This window comes from Arachis stenosperma, chromosome 4 (genome assembly GCF_014773155.1).
Source record: "Arachis stenosperma cultivar V10309 chromosome 4, arast.V10309.gnm1.PFL2, whole genome shotgun sequence".
Lineage (NCBI taxonomy): Eukaryota > Viridiplantae > Streptophyta > Magnoliopsida > Fabales > Fabaceae > Arachis > Arachis stenosperma.
The window spans coordinates 52,520,354-52,538,725 of NC_080380.1; the positions used below are offsets into that span (position 1 = coordinate 52,520,354).

The following is an 18,372-nucleotide window of genomic DNA, read 5'->3' on the forward strand; positions in this document are numbered from 1 at the left end:
CCAGAAAGGGAAGAAAAGCTGGCGTTAAACGCCAGAAAGGGGAGAAAAGCTGGCGTTTAACGCCAGGAATGGGCAGCAACCTGGCGTTTAACGCCTGGATTAGCACTCAGAAGGTGTTTACACGCCAGAATGGTGCAGGGATGAGAAATCCTTGACACCTCAGGATCTGTGGATCCCACAGGATCCCCACTACCTCAACTCACTCTCTCTCTTCTTCACACATTCCAATAACACCCTTCCTCAAAATACCCCTCACCAATCACCTCTATTTCTCTTTCCCAATACCCTTCACCAATCACCTCCATCCACTCTTCCCCAAACACCCCACCTACCCCACCATTAAAAATTCAAAAACTTTCCCTCCCAACCCAACCCTCACACACGGACACCCCCTTCTTCCTCTCCTATATAAACCCATCATCACTCCTTCATGTTCACACATCATAAGCACTTCCCCCCTTTTGGCCAAACCACTCACACCTCTCCATCTCCTCTATTTTGTTTTACTTCTCCTCCCTTCCTTCTTCTTTTGCTCGGGGACGAGCAAACCTTTTAAGTTTGGTGTGGAAAAAGCATTGCTTTTTGTGTTTCCATAACCATTTATGGCACCTAAGGCCGGAGAAACCTCTAGAAAGAGGAAAGGGAAGGCAAAAGCTTCCACCTCTATGCTAATGCATAGATCACTAAGAACCATAATCAAAGTGTGAACCCGAACCCAAAGAACTGGCTTACAATGGTTCGGGGGAAATACTTAGATTTCATTTCAGAAAATGAGAGGTTGGCATTCAACTTGCCAATGATGCAAGGAGATGCATGCCCCTACACTAGAAGGGTCAACCTTGATGAAAGGTTGGACCAAGTCCTCATGGACATATGTGTAGAAGGAGCTCAGTGGAAAAGAGACTCCAAAGGCAAGCCGGTTCAATTGAGAAGGCATGACCTTAAACCCGTGGCTAAAGGATGGTTGGAATTCATCCAACGCTCCATCATTCCTACTAGCAACTTATCCTAAGTGACTGTAAATCGAGCTATCATGATTGGTGGACGAAATTGTGATCCATGTTCTTTACTTATTCCTTTCACTTCAACAATCCAAGGTAATGGCTCTAAAGATTTGGTGCACAGAACCTGGTCCAAAATCAACTTCACAGTTTGTTTCACAACTCTGTTCAACTAACCAGCAAGTGTACTGGGTCGTCCAAGTAATAAACCTTACGTGAGTAAGGGTCGATCCCACAGAGATTGTTGGTATGAAGCAAGCTATGGTCACCTTGTAAATCTCAGTTAGGCAGATTAAATTTATTTATGGTTTCGAAAATAGAAATAATAAAATAGAAATAATAAAAGGGATAGAATACTTATGCAGATTCATTGGTGGGAATTTCAGATAAGCGAATGGAGATACTGTATGGCTCAAGGACGCCTGCTCTCCTACTGCTTCAACTCAATCCTTCTTATTCCTTTCCATGGCAAGCTGTGTATAGGGGTTCACCATCAGCGGTGGCTACTTTCAATCCTCTCGGGAAAATGGTCCTCTGCGGCTGTCACTCGCATGGCTAATCGTCTGGAGGCATCACCCATGGTTGATGGCTACATCCCATCCTCGCAGTGAAAACTACGCTCACACACTCTGTCACAGCACGGCTAATCACTGGTTGGTTCCTGTTCCTACTGGAATAGAATCCCTTGATTCTTTTGCGTTTGTCACTAACGCCCAGCACTTGCAAGTCTGAAGCACGTCACAGTCATTCATTACCGGAATCCTACTCGGAATACCACAGACAAGGTTAGACTTTCCGGATTCCCAGGATCCTACTCGGAATACCACAGACAAGGTGAGACTTTCCGGATCCTCATAAATGCCGCCATCTATCTAGCTTATACCACGAAGATTCTGTTGGGGAATCTAAGAGATATACATTCAAGCTCTGTTGCATGTAGAACGGAAGTGGTTGTCAATCACGCGCGTTCATAAGTGAGAAGGATAATGAGGGTTATTTACTCATCATATTCATTATGTTCTTGGGTACGAATGAATATCTTGGAATAAGAATAAGAGAGATTTGAATAAAAGAAAATAGAATTGAATAGGATATCATCTTAATGGCATTGAAACTTGAGGTACAGCAGAGCTCCACACCCTTGATCTATGGTGTGTAGAAACTCCACCGTTGAAAATACATAAGTGAAAGGTTCAGGCATGGCCGAATGGCCAGCCCCCAAACGTGATCACTAGATTCAAAATACAATCCAGGATGATAATATGATAGTAAAAAGTTCTATTTATAATAAACTAGCTCCTAGGGTTTACATGAGTAAGTAATTGATGCATAAATCCACTTCCGGGGCCCACTTGGTGTATGCTTGGGCTGAGCTTGATCTATCCACGAGCTGAGGCTTCTCTTGGAGTTGAACTCCGAGTTATGACATGTTTTGGGCGTTCAACTCCGGATCATGACGTTTTTCTGGCGTTTAACTCCAGACAGCAGCATGAACTTGGCGTTCAACGCCAAGTTACGTCGTCAATTTCCGAATAAAGTATGGAGTATTATATATTGCTGGAAAGCCCTGGATGTCTACTTTCCAACGCCGTTGAGAGCGCGCCATTTGGAGTTCTGTAGCTCCAGAAAATCCATTTCGAGTGCAGGGAGGTCAGATTCCAACAGCATCAGCAGTCCTTTTGTCAGCCTTTTTCAGAGTTTTGCTCAAATCCCTCAATTTCAGCCAGAATTTACCTGAAATCAAAGAAAAACACACAAACTCATACTAAAGTCCAGAAATGTGAATTTAACATAAAAACTAATGAAAACATCCCTAAAAGTAGCTTAAACTTACTAAAAACTACCTAAAAACAATGCCAAAAAGCGTATAAATTATCCGCTCATCACAACACCAAACTTAAATTGTTGCTTGTCCCCAAGCAACTGAAAATCTAATAGGATAAAAAGAAGTGAATATACTATAAATTCAGAAATATTAATGAATATTAATTATAATTAAATGAGCGGGACTTGTAGCTTTTTGCTTCTGAACAGTTTTGGCATCTCACTTTTCCTTTGAAGTTTAGAATGATTGGCTTCTCTAGGAACTTAGAATTTCGGATAGTGTATTGACTTTCCTAGTTAAGCATGTTGATTCTTGAACACAGCTACTTATGAGTCTTGGCTGTGGCCCTAAGCACTTTGTTTTCCAGTATTACCACCGGATACATAAATGCCACAGACACATAACTGGGTGAACCTTTTCAGATTGTGACTTAGCTTTGCTAAAGTCCCCAGTTAGTGGTGTCCAGAGCTCTTAAGCACACTCTTTTACCTTGGATCACGACTTTAACCACTAAGTCTCAAGCTTTTCACTTGGACCTTCATGACACAAGCACATGGTTCGGGACAGCTTGATTTAGCCGCTTAGGCCTGGATTTTATTTCCTTGGGCCCTCCTATCCATTGATGCTCAAAGCCTTGGATCCTTTTTACCCTTGCCTTTTGGTTTTAAGGGCTATTGGCTTTTTCTACTGCTCCTTCTTTTTCTATATACTCTTTTTAGCCATTTTTTTTTTCTGCTTTTTCTTGCTTCAAGAATCAATTTCATGATTTTTCAGATCATCAATAACATTTCTCTTTGTTCATCATTCTTTCAAGAGCCAACAATTTTAACATTCATAAACAACAAGATCCAAAGACATATGCACTGTTCAAGCATTCATTCAGGAAGCAAAAATATTGTCACCACATCAATATAATTAAATTAAATTCAAATAATAAATTCGAAATTTATGTACTTCTTGTTCTTTTGAATTAAAACATTTTTCTTTTAAGAGAAGTGAAGGATTAATGGAATTTATTCATAGCTTTAAGGCATGGTTACATACTAATGATCATGAAATAAAGACACAAAACATAGATAAACACAGTATTAAAAACCGAAAACAGAAAGAAATAAAGAACAAGGAATGAATCCACCTCTAGTGGCGTCTTCTTCTTGAAGGACCAATGATGTTCTTCAGCTCTTCTATGTCCCTTCCTTGCCTTTGTTGCTCCTCCCTCATTGCTCTTTGATATTCTCTTATTTCTTGGAGAATGATGGAGTGCTCATGATGTTCCACCCTTAATTGTCCCATATTGTGGCTCAAATCTTCTAAGGAGGTATTGAGTTGCTCCCAATAGTTGTTGGGAGGAAAGTGCATTCCTTGAGGCATCTCAGGAATTTGTTGATGATGAGCTTCCTCATGCACTTCTTGAGGGCCGTGAGGAGCTTCTCTAGCTTGCTCCATCCTTTTCTTGGTGATGGGCTTGTCTTCTTCAATGGAGACATCTCCTTCTATGATGACTCCAGCTGAGTAACATAGATGGCAAATAAGGTGAGGGAAGGCTAGCCGTGCCATGGGTGAAGGCTTGTCGGCTATTTTGTAGAGTTCATTGGAGATGACCTCATGAACTTCTACTTCCTCTCCAATCATGATGCTGTGAATCATGATGGCCCGATCCACAGTAACTTCAGATCGGTTGCTTGTAGGGATGATGGATCTTTGGATGAACTCCAACCATCCTCTACAGGCTTGAGGTCCAGTCTTCTTAGTTGGACCGGTTTGCCTTTGGAGTCTATTCTCCATTGGGCGCCTTCCACACATATGTCCATTAGGACTTGATCCAACCTTTGATTAAAGTTGACTCTTCTAGTGTAGGGGCGTTCATCACCTTGCATCATGGGTAAGTGAAACACCAACCTCACATTTTCCAGACTAAAATCCAAGTATTTCCCCCTAACCATTGTGAGATAATTCTTTGGGCTTGGGTTCATACCTTGGTCATGGTTCCTAGTGATCCATGCATTGGCATAGAACTCTTGAACCATTAAGATTCCAACTTGTTGCATGGGGTTGGCTAGGACTTCCCAACCTCTTCTTTGAACTTCATGTCGGATCTCCGGATACTCATTTTTCTTGAGCTTGAAAGGGACCTCAGGGATCACCTTCTTCTATGCCACAACATCATAGAAGTGGTCTTGATGGCTTTTGGAGATGAATCTTTCCATCTCCCATGACTCGGAGGTGGAAGCTTTTGCCTTCCCTTTTCCTTTTCTAGAGGATACTCCGGCCTTAGGTGCCATTGGTAATGGAAAAACAAAAAAACTTATGCTTTTACCACACCAAACTTAAAATTTTGCTCGTCCTCGAGCAAGAAAGAAAAGAAGAGTAGAAGAAGAAGAAGAAAATATGGTAGAGAGGGAGAGAGGTAGGTTCGGCTATGAAGGCGAAGAAGGGGTTGTGTTGTGTGAAAATGAAGTAGAAGGGAAGGGTATTTATAGGGAAAGGGGAGGGTGGGTGTTCGGCCAAAATGGGTGGGAATGGGTGGGAAATTGAATTTGAATTTTATGAAGGTAGGTGGGGTTTATGGGGAAGAGTGGGGTGATGTGAATGGTGAATGGGGTAATTGGGAAGAGGTATTGAGGTGATTGGTGAAGGTTTTTGGGAAGTGTGATATGGGGAAGAGTGAGATGAGATTAGGATTAGGAGAGTGTTATTAGGATAAAAAGGTAAGGTGGGAATATGGTAGGTGGGGATCCTGTGGGGTCCACAGATCCTGAGGTGAAAAGAAATACCATTCCTTCACCATATAGGCATGTAAAATGCCTTCATGTATCATTCTGGCGTTTAAACGCCCATTGGTGCCTGTTCTGGGCGTTCAACGCCCATGTAATGCATGTTTCTGGCGTTGAACGCCAGTTTCATGCTTGTTCCTGGTGTTCAGCGCCAGTTTGTCCTCTCTGTGCACATTCCTGGCGTTTAACGCCAGGTTGTTGCTTGTTTCTGGTGTTCAGCGCCAGAATGGTGCTCTGTTCTGGCGTTGAACGCCAGCCAGATGCATCTTACTGGCGTTGAACGCCAGTCTGCGCTACCTCCAGGGTGAACAATTTTTTTCTTCTATTTTTGACTCTGTTTTTAATTTTTTTTTTATTTTTTTCGTGACTCCTCATGATCATGTACCTAATAAAACACAAAAATAACAATGAAACAAAATAAAATAAAATTAGATAATTAAAATTGGGTTGCCTCCCAACAAGCGCTTCTTTAATGTCAATAGCTTGACAGTGGCTCTCATGGAGCCACAAGGTGATCAGGTCAATGTTAGTGTAGTCCCAACACCAAACTTAGAGTTTGGATATGGGGTTTGAACACCAAACTTAGAGTTTGGTTGTGGCCTCACAACACCAAACTTAGAGTCTTGACTGCTTACTCTCTTTTGTCACAGAGGGATGGCCATGTGCCTTAAACACAAGGTAGTCCCCATTCAATTGAAGGACTAACTCACCTCTGTTGACATCTATCACAGCTCCTGCTGTGGCTAGGAAAGGTCTCCCTAGGAGATGCATTCATCATCTTCCTTCCTAGTGTCTAGGATTATGAAATCAGTAGGGATGTAAAGGCCTTCAACCTTACTAGCACTCCTCTACTATTCCATAAGCTTGTCTCATGGACTTGTCTGCCAATTGTAATGAAAACAAGGCAGGTTGTACCTCAATGATCCCCAGCCTTCTCCTTACAGAGAGTGGCATAAGATTTATCCCTGACCCCAGGTCACATAGAGCTTTTTCAAAGCTCATGGTGCCAATGGTACAAGGTATTGAGAACTTGCCAGGATCTTGCTTCTTTTGAGGTAGAGTTCTCTGAATCCAAGTATCTAGTTCACTAATGAGCAAGGGAGGTTCACTTTCCCAAGTCTCATTACCAAACAGCTTGGCATTCAGCTTCATGATGGCTCCTAAATATTGAGCAACTTTCTCTCCAGTCACATCTTCATCCTCTTCAGAGAAAGAATAGTCTTCAGAGCTCATGAATGGCAGAAGAAGATTAAATGGAATCTCTATGGTCTCTAGATGAGCCTCAGATTCCTCAGGATCCTTAATAGGAAACTCCTTCTTGCTTGAGGGACGTCCCAGGAGGTCTTTCTCACTAGGATTTTCGTCCTCCTCCTCCCTTGTGCATTCGGCCATATTGACTATGTCAATGGCTTTGCACTCTCCTTTTGGATTCTCTTCTGTATTGCTTGGGAGAATCTTGGGAGGAGTTTCAATAACTTTCCTACTCAGCTGGCCTACTTGTGCCTCCAGATTTCTGATGGAAGATCTGGTTTCATTCATGAAACTGAAAGTGGCCTCTGACAGATCAGAGACTATATTGGCTAAATTAGAATTGTTTTGTTCAGAGTTCTCTGTCTGCTGCTGAGAAGATGATGGATATGGCTTGCTATTGCCCAGCCTATTGCATCCACCATTGTTAAAACCTTGTTGAGGTTTTTGTTGATCCTTCCATGAGAAATTTGGATGATTTCTCCATGATGAGTTATAGGTGTTTCCATAAGGTTCACCCATGTAATTAACCTCTGCCATGGCAGGGTTCTCAGGATCATAAGCTTCCTCAGAAGCTGCCTCTCTAGTACTGTTGGATGCATGTTGCAATCCATTCAGATTTTGAGAGATCATGTTGACCTGTTGGGTCAACACTTTGTTCTGAGCCAATATGGCATTCAGAGTATCAATTTCAAGAACTCCTTTCTTTTGAGGTATCCCATTGTTCACGGAATTCCTCTCAGAAGTGTACATGAACTGGTTGTTTGCAACCATGTCAATGAGTTCTTGAGCCTCTTCAGGCGTTTTCTTCAGGTGAATAGATCCACCTGCAGAATGATCCAATGACATTTTCGAAAATTCAGAAAGACCATAATAGAATATATCCAATATGGTCCATTCTGAAAACATGTCAGATGGACATCTTTTGGTCAGCTGCTTGTATCTTTCCCAAGCTTCATAGAGGGATTCACCATCTTTTTGTTTGAAGGTTTGAACATCCACTCTCAGCTTGCTCAGCTTTTGAGGAGGGAAGAATTTATCCAAGAAGGCAGTGACCAGCTTATCCCAGGAGTCCAGGCTATCCTTGGGTTGTGAGTCCAACCAAATTCTAGCTCTGTCTCTTACAGCAAAAAGGAAAAGCATGAGTCTGTAGACTTCAGGATCAACTCCATTCGTCTTTACAGTCTCACAGATCTGCAAGAACTCAGTTAAAAACTGATAAGGATCTTCAGATGGAAGTCCATAAAACTTGCAGTTTTGTTGCATTAAAGCAACTAGCTGAGGTTTCAGCTCAAAGTTATTGGCTCCAATGGCAAGAATGGAGATGCTTCTTCCATCAAACTTGGACGTTGGCTTTGTGAAGTCACCAAGCATTCTCCTTGCATTATTATTATTATTTTTGGCTGCCATCTCTTTCTCTTGTTCGAAAATTTCTAAAAGGTTGCTTCTGGATTGTTGTAATTTAGCTTCTCTTAATTTTCTCTTCAGAGTCCTTTCAGGTTCTGGATCAATTTCAACAAGAGTGCCTTTATCCCTGTTCCTGCTCATATGAAAGAGAAGAGAACAAGAGAAGAAAGAGGAATCCTTTATGTCACAGTATAGAGATTCCTTTATGTTAGTAGAAAAAGAAAGGGGGTAGAAGAATGAAGAAGGAGGTTCGGATTTTTGGATGAAGAGAGGTGAAGAGAAGTGTTAGTAATTAAATAATTAAATAGAAGAAGAAAAGAGAAGAGAAATTTCGAAAATAATTTTGAAAAAGAGGTTAGTGATTTTCGAAAATTAGAGATAAATTGTAATTAAAATTAAAACATGAAACAATTAATTAATTAAAAAGAATTTTTGAAAAAGAGAGAGATATTTTCGAAAATAGAAGAAGGAGAAGTAGTTAGGTGGTTTTGAAAAAGATAAGAAACAAACAAAAAGTTAGTTAGTTGATTGAAAAAGATTTGAAATTAAAATTGAAAAAGATAAGAAGATAGCAAGTTAGATAAGATATTTTGAAATCAAATTTTGAAAAAGATAAAATTTTCGAAAAATATCAAATTAAAAGATAAAAAGATTTAATTCAAAAATTTTGAAATTATTTACTTCACTAACAAGAAACTACAAGATAAGATTCTAGAACTTAAAGATTGAACCTTTCTTAACAAGAAAGTAACAAACTTCAAATTTTTGAACCAATCACATTAATTATTAGTGAATTTTCGAAAATTAGATGTAAAGATAAGAAAAAAAGATTTTGAAAATAATTTGAAATTTTCGAAAATTATAAAAAATATGAAAAAGATAGGATTTTTGAAAAAGATTTTGAAAAGATAAGATTTTTAAAATTGAAATTTTGACTTAACTTGTAAGAAACAACTAATTTTGAAAATTTTTGACCAAGTCAACCCAAAATTTCGAAAATTTGGAGGGAAATAAGGAAAAGATATTTTTTTTTGAATTTTTTTAATTATGAGAGAGAAAAACAACAAAAATACTTAATGCATGAAATTTTTAGATCAAAACAATGAATGCATGCAAGAATGCTATGAATGTCAAGATGAACACCAAGAACACTTTGAAGATCATGATGAACATCAAGAACATAAAAAAAAAATTTTTTTATGCAAAGAAAACATGCAAGACACCAAACATAGAAATTTTTAATGCATGGAAAATATGAATGCAAAAATGCACATGAAAAACAACAAACAACACAAAACAAGAAAACATCAAGATCAAACAAGAGGACTTATCAAGAACAACTTGAAGATCATGAAGAACACTATGAATGCATGAAATTTTCGAAAAAATGCAAGAAAAAATTTTTAAAGCATGCAATTGACACCAAACTTAAAAATTGACTCAAGACTCAAACAAGAAACACAAAATATTTTTGATTTTTATGATTTTCTAATTTTTTTGGATTTTTATTAATATTTTCGAAAATAAAGTTTGGGAAAACGAAAAATAAAAGAAAAAAAATTTTGAAAAAGATTTTTGAAAAGAAAAATTACCTAATCTGAGCAACAAGATGAACCGTCAGTTGTCCATACTCGAACAATCCCCGGCAACGGCGCCAAAACTTGGTGGACGAAATTGTGATCCATGTTCTTTATTTATTCCTTTCACTTCAACAATCCAAGGTAATGGCTCCAAAGATTTGGTGCACAGAACCTGGTCCAAAATCAACTTCACAGTTTGTTTCACAACTCCATTCAACTAACCAGCAAGTGTACTGGGTCGTCCAAGTAATAAACCTTACGTGAGTAAGGGTCGATCCCACAGAGATTGTTGGTATGAAGCAAGCTATGGTCACCTTGTAAATCTCAGTTAGGCAGATTAAATTTATTTATGGTTTCGAAAATAGAAATAATAAAATAGATATAATAAAAGGGATAGAATACTTATGCAGATTCATTGGTGGGAATTTCAGATAAGCGAATGGAGATACTGTATGGCTCAAGGACGCCTGCTCTCCTACTGCTTCAACTCAATCCTTCTTATTCCTTTCCATGGCAAGCTGTGTATAGGGGTTCACCATCAGCGGTGGCTACTTTCAATCCTCTCGGGAAAATGGTCCTCTGCGGCTGTCACTCGCATGGCTAATCGTCTGGAGGCATCACCCATGGTTGATGGCTACATCCCATCCTCTCAATGAAAACTACGCTCACGCACTCTGTCACAGCACGGCTAATCACTGGTTGGTTCCTGCTCCTACTGGAATAGAATCCCTTGATTCTTTTTCGTTTGTCACTAACGCCCAGCACTTGCAAGTCTGAAGCACGTCACAGTCATTCATTACCGGAATCCTACTCGAATACCACAGACAAGGTTAGACTTTCCGGATTCCCAGGATCCTACTCGGAATACCACAGACAAGGTGAGACTTTCCGGATCCTCATAAATGCCGCCATCTATCTAGCTTATACCACGAAGATTCTATTGGGGAATCTAAGAGATATACATTCAAGCTCTGTTGCATGTAGAACGGAAGTGGTTGTCAATCACGCGCGTTCATAAGTGAGAAGGATAATGAGGGTTATTTACTCATCATATTCATCATGTTCTTGGGTACGAATGAATATCTTGGAATAAGAATAAGAGAGATTTGAATAAAAGAAAATAGAATTGAATAGGATATCATCTTAATGGCATTGAAACTTGAGGTACAGCAGAGCTCCACACCCTTAATCTATGGTGTGTAGAAACTCCACCGTTGAAAATACATAAGTGAAAGGTTCAGGCATGGCCGAATGGCCAGCCCCCAAACGTGATCACTAGATTCAAAATACAATCCAGGATGATAATATGATAGTAAAAAGTTCTATTTATAATAAACTAGCTCCTAGGGTTTACATGAGTAAGTAATTGATGCATAAATCCACTTCCGGGGCCCACTTGGTGTATGCTTGGGCTGAGCTTGATCTATCCACGTGCTGAGGCTTCTCTTGGAGTTGAACTCTGAGTTATGACGTGTTTTGGGCGTTCAACTCCGGATCATGACGTTTTTCTGGCATTTAACTCCAGACAGCAGCATGAACTTGGCGTTCAACGCCAAGTTACGTCGTCAATTTCCGAATAAAGTATGGACTATTATATATTTATGGAAAGCCCTGGATGTCTACTTTCCAACGCCGTTGAGAGCGCGCCATTTGGAGTTCTGTAGCTCCAGAAAATCCATTTCGAGTGCAGGGAGGTCAGATTCCAACAACATCAGCAGTCCTTTTGTCAGCCTTTTTCAGAGTTTTGCTCAAATCCCTCAATTTCAGCCAGAATTTACCTGAAATCACAGAAAAACACACAAACTCATAGTAAAGTCCAGAAATGTGAATTTAACATAAAAACTAATGAAAACATCCCTAAAAGTAGCTTAAACTTACTAAAAACTACCTAAAAACAATGCCAAAAAGCGTATAAATTATCCGCTCATCAATGATCCATAGCATCATGATTGGAGAGAAAGTAGAAGTTCATGAGGTCATATCTCTAGAACTCTACAAAGTGGCTGACAAAACCTCCAATTTAGCAAGGTTAGCCTTCCCTCATCTCATTGTCACCTATGTAGTTTAGTTGGAATTGTCATAGAGGAAGACATCCTCATTGAATAGTACAAGCCCATCACTAAAAAGAGGATGGAGCAAACAAGAGAGCCCACTCATGGACCTCAACAAGAGCATGAGTGAAGAACTGAAGATTGATGGTTTAGAGGTTATAGTAAACTCTCGTTGTAAGTATAGTTACTAAACCAAGCAATCAACCTTTCTTACAAACATTTTGGTTGTCACAACTAACAAACCCCTAAATAAATTGATAACTGATGAGCGGATAATTTATACGCTTTTTGGCATTGTTTTTAGTATGTTTTTAGTATGTTTTAGTTAGTTTTTAGTATATTTTTATTAGTTTTTAATTAAAATTCACTTTTCTAGACTTTACTATGAGTTTGTGTGTTTTTCTGTGATTTCAGGTATTTTCTGGCTGAAATTGAGGGACCTGAGCAAAAATCTGATTCAGAGACTGAAAAGGACTGCAGATGTTGTTGGATTCTGACCTCCCTGCACTCGAAGTGAATTTTCTGGAGCTACAGAAGCCCAATTGGCGCGCTCTCAACGGCATTGGAAAGTAGACATCCTGGGCTTTCCAACAATATATGATAGTCCATACTTTGCCCAAGATTTGATGGCCCAAACCGGCGTTCAAAGTCACCCTCAGAATTCCCAGCGTTAAACGCCGGAACTGGCACCAAAATGGGAGTTAAACGCCCAAACTGGCACAAAAGCTGGCGTTTAACTCCAAGAAGAGTCACTACACGAAAATGCTTCAATGCTCAGCCCAAGCACACACCAAGTGGGCCCGGAAGTGGATTTTTATGTTATTTACTCATCTTTGTAATTCTTAAGCTACTAGTTCCCTATAAGTAGGACCTTTTACTATTGTATTTTCATCTTGGTTCTTCTGGTTCCCTCTCTGGGGCCAAAACCAATGATCACACTATCACTTATGTATTTTCAACGGTGGAGTTTCTACACACCATAGATTAAGGTGTGGAGCTCTGCTGTACCTCGAGTATTAATGCAATTACTATTGTTCTTCTATTCAATTCAGCTTGTTCTTGTTCCAAGATATCACTTGTTCTTCAACTTGATGAATGTGATGATCCGTGACACTTATCATCATTCTCACCTATGAACGTGTGACTGACAACCACCTCCGTTCTACCTTAGATTGAGTGAATATCTCTTGGATTCCTGATACACGATGCATGGTTGATCGCCTGACAACCGAGCGCTCGCCTGACAACCAAGCCAGCCATTCCGTGAGATCAGAGTCTTCGTGGTATAGGCAAGAACTGATGGCGGCATTCAAGAGAATCCGGAAGGTCTAACCTTGTCTGTGGTATTCTGAGTAGGATTCAATGATTGAATGACTGTGACGTGCTTCAAACTCCTGAGGGCGGGGCGTTAGTGATAGATGCAAAAGAATCACTGGATTCTATTCCAGCCTGATCGAGAACCGACAGATGGATAGCCGTGCCGTGACAGGGTGCGTTGAACATTTCCACTGAGAGGATGGGAGGTAGCCACTGACAACGGTGAAACCCTTGCATAAGCTTGCCATGGAAAGGAGTAAAAAGGATTGGATGAAGACAGTAGGAAAGCAGAGAGACGGAAGGGACAAGCATCTCCATACGCTTATCTGAAGCTCTCACCAATGATATACATAAGTATCTCTATCTTCATCTTTATGTTTTATTCATATATCATCTATACCCATTTGAGTCTGCCTGACTAAGATTTACAAGGTGACCATAGATTGCTTCATACCAACAATCTCCGTGGGATCGACCCTTACTCGCGTAAGGTTTATTACTTGGATGACCCAGTGCACTTGCTGGTTAGTTGTGCAAAGTTGTGTTTATGCCATGGTATTGAGCACCAAGTTTTTTGGGCCATTACTATGGATTATTTGAGTTGTGAAAAGTAGTGATCACAATTTCGCACACCAAGTTTTTGGCGCCGTTGCCGGGGATTGTTCGAGTATGGACAACTGACGGTTCATCTTGTTGCTTAGATTAGGTATTTTTTTTTTCAGAATTCTTAAGAATGAATTCTAGTGTTTCAAGGTGATGTTCTTATCATCACCAAAGCTGATTGATCCTCATCAATTTAGCTCTTGAATGCAATGTCCTGCTGAAGCTTGGCTAGCTATGTCTAATTCCTTTAGACTAAAGCTTTAGACTAACATTGCATGATTCCTGGAATTCTCATTAAGAATTTTGATACCTTTGTTTTCTTTTCCACTTAATTTTCGAAAAATCCAAAAAAAATTACAAAACCATAAAAAAACCAAAAATATTTCTTGTTTAAAGTCTAGTGTCTCATTTTAAGTTTGGTGTCAATTGCATGTTTCTGTTCTTCTTGCATTTTTCGAATTCATGCAGGTGTCTTCATTAATCTTCAAGTTGTTCTTGATGATTTCCTTGCTTTGATCTTTGAATTCTCTTGACTTGAGTGTTTTGTTATTTCTCATGTGCATTCTCATTTTGTTAGTGTCAATAGTATACAAACTGCTAAGTTTAGTGTCTTGCATGCATTGTTATTTAGTTGCATTTTGATTATTCTTCATTATTAAAAATCCAAAAATATTTTTAATTTGTGTCTTTTCAAGTCAATAATACAGAGAATTGAAGATTCAGAACATACAGCAGAGGAATTACACAAAAAAAGCTGGGCGTTCAAAACGCCCAGTGAAGAAGGACAGACTGGCGTTTAAACGCCAGCCAAGGTGCCTGGTTGGGCGTTTAACGCCCAAAAAGGTAGTGCATTGGGCGTTAAACGCCAGAATGTGCACCATTCTGGGCGTTTAACGCCAGGATGGCACAAGAGGGAAGATTCTGTTTTCAATGCAAATTTTTTTTCAAGTTTTCAAAGTTTTTCAAAATCAAATCTTTTTCAAATCATATCTTTTCAATCAAATCTTTTTCAAAATCAATTTCTTTCCTTTTTCAAAGATACTTGATAACAATTAATGATTTGATTGAACATTTTAAGTATGTTGCCTTTTCTGTTGATAAAGGTTTAATGTTTGAATCATATCTTTTCTTGTTAGGCAAGTCATTAATTTTTAAAATCAAATCTTTTTTTTTTAAATTTTGTTTTCAAATCATATCTTTTCAATCATATCTTTTTAAAACCATAACTTTTTAATCATATCTTTTTAATCACATCTTTTTCAAAACAGTTTTCAATCATATCTTTTTGATTTCTAATTTCAAAATCTTTTTCAAAAATTATTTGATTTCTTTCGATTTTCGAAAACACTCTTGATTTTCGAAAATCAATTCAAGTTTTTCAAAATGTTTTTAAAATTTTTTCGAAAAACTCTTCCTCTTTTCTCACATCCTTCTATGGAGTAACACTCCTCTTCAATGCACAATTCGAACTCTATCTCACTAAGTTCGAATTCTTCTACCTCTTCCTTCTATTTTTCTGTTCCTCTGACACCTCAAGGAATCTCTATACTGTGACATAGAGGATTCCATATTTTCTTGTTCTCTTCTCTTTCATATGAGCAGGAACAAAGACAAAGGCATTCTTGTTGAAGCTGACCCTGAACCTGAAAGGACCTTGAAGCGAAAGCTAAGAGAAGCTAAGGCACAACTCTCTGTAGAGGACCTAACAGAAATCTTCAAAGAAGAAGAACCCATGGCAGCCGAAAACAACAACAATGCCAACAATGCAAGGAAGGTGCTGGGTGACTTTACTGCACCTACTCCCGACTTCTATGGGAGAAGCATCTCTATCCGTGCCATTGGAGCTAACAACTTTGAGCTTAAGCCTCAATTAGTTTCTCTAATGCAACAGAATTGCAAGTTCCATGGACTTCCATTGGAAGATCCTCATCAGTTTTTAGCTGAATTCTTGCAAATCTGTGACACTGTCAAGACTAATGGGGTTAACCCTGAGATCTACAGACTTATGCTATTCCCTTTTGCTGTAAGAGACAGAGCTAGGACATGGTTGGACTCACAACCTAAAGAAAACCTGGACTCATGGGAAAAGCTAGTCAATGCCTTCTTGGCAAAGTTCTTTCCACCTCAAAAATTGAGTAAGCTTAGAGTGGAAGTCCAAACCTTCAGACAGAAGGATGGAGAATCCCTCTATGAAGCTTGTGAAAGATACAAACAATTGATCAGAAAATGTCCTTCTGACATGCTTTCTGAATGGAGCATCATAGGTATTTTCTATGATGGTCTCTCTGAACTATCCAAGATGTCTTTGGATAGCTCTGCCGGAGGATCTCTTCATCTGAAGAAGACGCCTACAGAAGCTCAAGAGCTAATTGAAATGGTTGCAAATAACCAATTCATGTACACTTCTGAAAGGAATCCTGTGAACAATGGGACAAGTCAGAAGAAAGGAGTTCTTGAGATTGATACTCTGAATGCCATTCTGGCTCAGAATAAAATATTGACTCAACAAGTCAATTTGATTTCTCAAAGTCTGTCTGGAATGCAAAATGCACCAAGCAGTACTAAGGATGCTTCATCTGAAGAAGAAGCCTATGATCCTGAGAACCCTTCAATGGAAGAGGTGAATTACCTAGGAGAACCCTATGGAAACACCTATAATTCTTCATGGAGAAATCATCCAAATTTCTCATGGAAAGATCAACAGAGACCTCAACAAGGTTTCAACAACAATAATGGTGGAAGAAACAGGTTTAGCAATGGCAAGCCTTTTACATCATCTTCTCAGCAACAGACAGAGAATTCTAAGCAGAACCACTATGACTTAGCAACCATGGTCTCTGATCTAATCAAAACCACTCAAAGTTTCATGAATGAAACAAGATCCTCCATTAGAAATTTGGAGGCACAAGTGGGACAGCTGAGCAAGAAAGTTACTGAACTCCCTCCTAGTACTCTTCCAAGCAATACAGAAGAAAATCCAAAAGGAGAGTGCAAGGCCATCAACATGGCCGAATTTGGAGAGGAAGGAGAGGAAGTGAACGCCACTGAGGAAGACCTCAATGGGCGTGCACTGACCTCCAATGAGTTCCCCAATGAGGAACCATGGGAATCTGAGGCTCTAAATGAGACCATAGAGATTCCATTGGACTTGCTTCTGCCTTTCATGAGCTCTGATGAGTATTCCTCCTCTGAAGAGGATGAGTATGTCATTGAAGAGCAAGTTGCTAAATACCTTGGAGCAATCATGAAGCTAAATAACAAGTTATTTGGAAATGAGACTTGGGAGAACAAACCTCCTTTGCTCACCAAAGAACTGGATGACTTGTCTAGGCAGAAATTACCTCAAAAGAGACAAGATCCTGGGAAGTTTTCAATACCTTGTACCATAGGCACCATGACCTTCAAGAAGGCTCTGTGTGACTTAGGGTCAAGTGTAAACCTCACGCTTCTCTTTGTAATGGAGAAGCTAGGGATCTTTGAGGTGCAAGCTGCAAATCTCACTAGAGATGGCAGACAATTCAAAGAAACAAGCTTATGGACTTGTAGAGGATGTTCTGGTAAAAGTTGAAGACCATTACATCCCTACTGATTTCATAGTCCTAGAGACTGGGAAATGCATGTATGAATACATCATCCTTGGCAGACCTTTCCTAGCCATAGCAAGGGCTGTGATTGATGTTGATAGAGGTGAATTGATCATTCAAGGGAATGAGGAATCCTTTGTGTTTAAGGCTCAAGGATACCCCTCTGTCACCATGGAGAGGAAGCATGAAGAGCTTCTCTCAAAACAGAGTCAAACAGAGCCCCCACAGTCAAACTCTAAGTTTGGTGTTGGGAGGCCACAACCAAACTCTAAGTTTGGTGTTGAACCCCCACATTCAAACACTAAGTTTGGTGTTGGGAGGTTCCAACATTGCTCTGAGCATTTGTGAGGCTCCATGTGAGCCCATGGAGCCCTTTATCAAGCTACTGACATTAAAGAAGCGCTTGTTGGGAGGCAACCCAATGTTATATTTTATCTATTTTCCTTTGTTATTTTATGTTTTCTGTAGGTTGATGATCATGAGAAGTCACAAAATCAATTGAAAAATCCAAAACAGAATGAAAAACAGGAAGAAAAATAGCACACCCTGGAGGAAGAACCTACTGGCGTTTAAACACCAGTAAGACTAGCAGATGGGCGTTTAACGCCCAGTCTAGCACCATTCTGGGCGTTTAACGCCAGAAGGGGGCACCAGACTGGCGTTAAACGCCAGGAAAGGGCAAGAACCTGGCGTTAAACGCCAGAAATGGGCACCAGCCCGGCGTTTAACGCCAGAATTGGCTCAAAACGCATTTTGCATGCCATTTGGTGCAGGGATGACTTTTCCTTGACACCTCAGGATCTGTGGACCCCACAGGATCCCCACCAACCCCACCACCCTCTTTCTTCTTCATCACCCATTCACCAATCACCTCAATACCTCTTCCCCAAAAACACTTCACCTATCCAATCCCATCTTTCTCTTCACCACTCACATCCATCCTTCATAAAACCCCACCTACCTCACCATTCAAATTCAAACC

General features: G+C 39.7%; 1 non-coding gene across 1 annotated transcript; it reads right to left on the minus strand.

Annotated features, from left to right (window-relative positions):
• Positions 1-15,943: 15,943 nt before the first annotated feature.
• LOC130977870 (small nucleolar RNA R71) lies at positions 15,944-16,051 on the minus strand. The gene has a single exon (XR_009085543.1). It is a non-coding gene; the product is annotated as a small nucleolar RNA R71 (small nucleolar RNA).
• Between the last annotated feature and the right edge of the window lie 2,321 nt (positions 16,052-18,372).